Here is an 855-nt window from a genome sequence, read left to right as displayed (position 1 = left end):
AGACATATATCATAAAAATATTTTATTGATTATATAGAGGATAAAGTCTTGCTAAATATTTTTTTAAAAAATAATGGTTATATTAAATGTACAATTTTTTTAATCAGAAATACACTTATTATTTTTTAATAGAAAGATTAAATTTGCTAAAATAAGAAGAGCACGTATTATATTACTAACGAATTATAATTCAAATGATATAGTCTTTTTATACTCACTTAGAAACTACATGTTCGAGTCTCACTCATAAGTTTAGAAAAAAAAAGGGGGCACGAATTATGTACCAAATTGAGCTGTTTAATCTTTGAGAAATCAAATTCCCTTATGCATGACATTTCCGGACAGTTTTGAGCATTAATCTATTTTTTATAAATCTTTTCTTTGCTTCCTGTGTGGCTGTGTCATTCGATTTATCAAGTGGATATTCTAAAGTAATTGTAAAATGTTTATGCTTAGCTTAGAAAGAAATGGATATATATATATATATCCTTGATTGCTGTCTACCCAGTGCGTGTCTGAATTAGTCGTGAAACATCTTCCTGAAATTTTAAAAGGTCAATCATTTGTCAATTGAAAATAATGTTAAAATGTTTTATTTCAAAAGAATGAAAAAAAAATCTATATAATAAGTTTATCAAAATGAGTAATTTCTTTTCAATAAATTACTACAACTGATATAAAATAATTTGTTTATATTACAATCGATTATATAATATGTGATTTTCATTTGAAAAAAAATCATCACCAGAATATACATTTCCATTTTTGTATATATATAGCAGAGTTTTATGATAGCATTAATTTTAGTGATTAAGAGTGTATAAATTTAATCTACAAATAAAATATTGACATATA

This window comes from Arachis ipaensis, chromosome B10 (genome assembly GCF_000816755.2).
Source record: "Arachis ipaensis cultivar K30076 chromosome B10, Araip1.1, whole genome shotgun sequence".
NCBI lineage: Eukaryota > Viridiplantae > Streptophyta > Magnoliopsida > Fabales > Fabaceae > Arachis > Arachis ipaensis.
Note: the sequence above shows the minus strand (reverse complement) of the source record.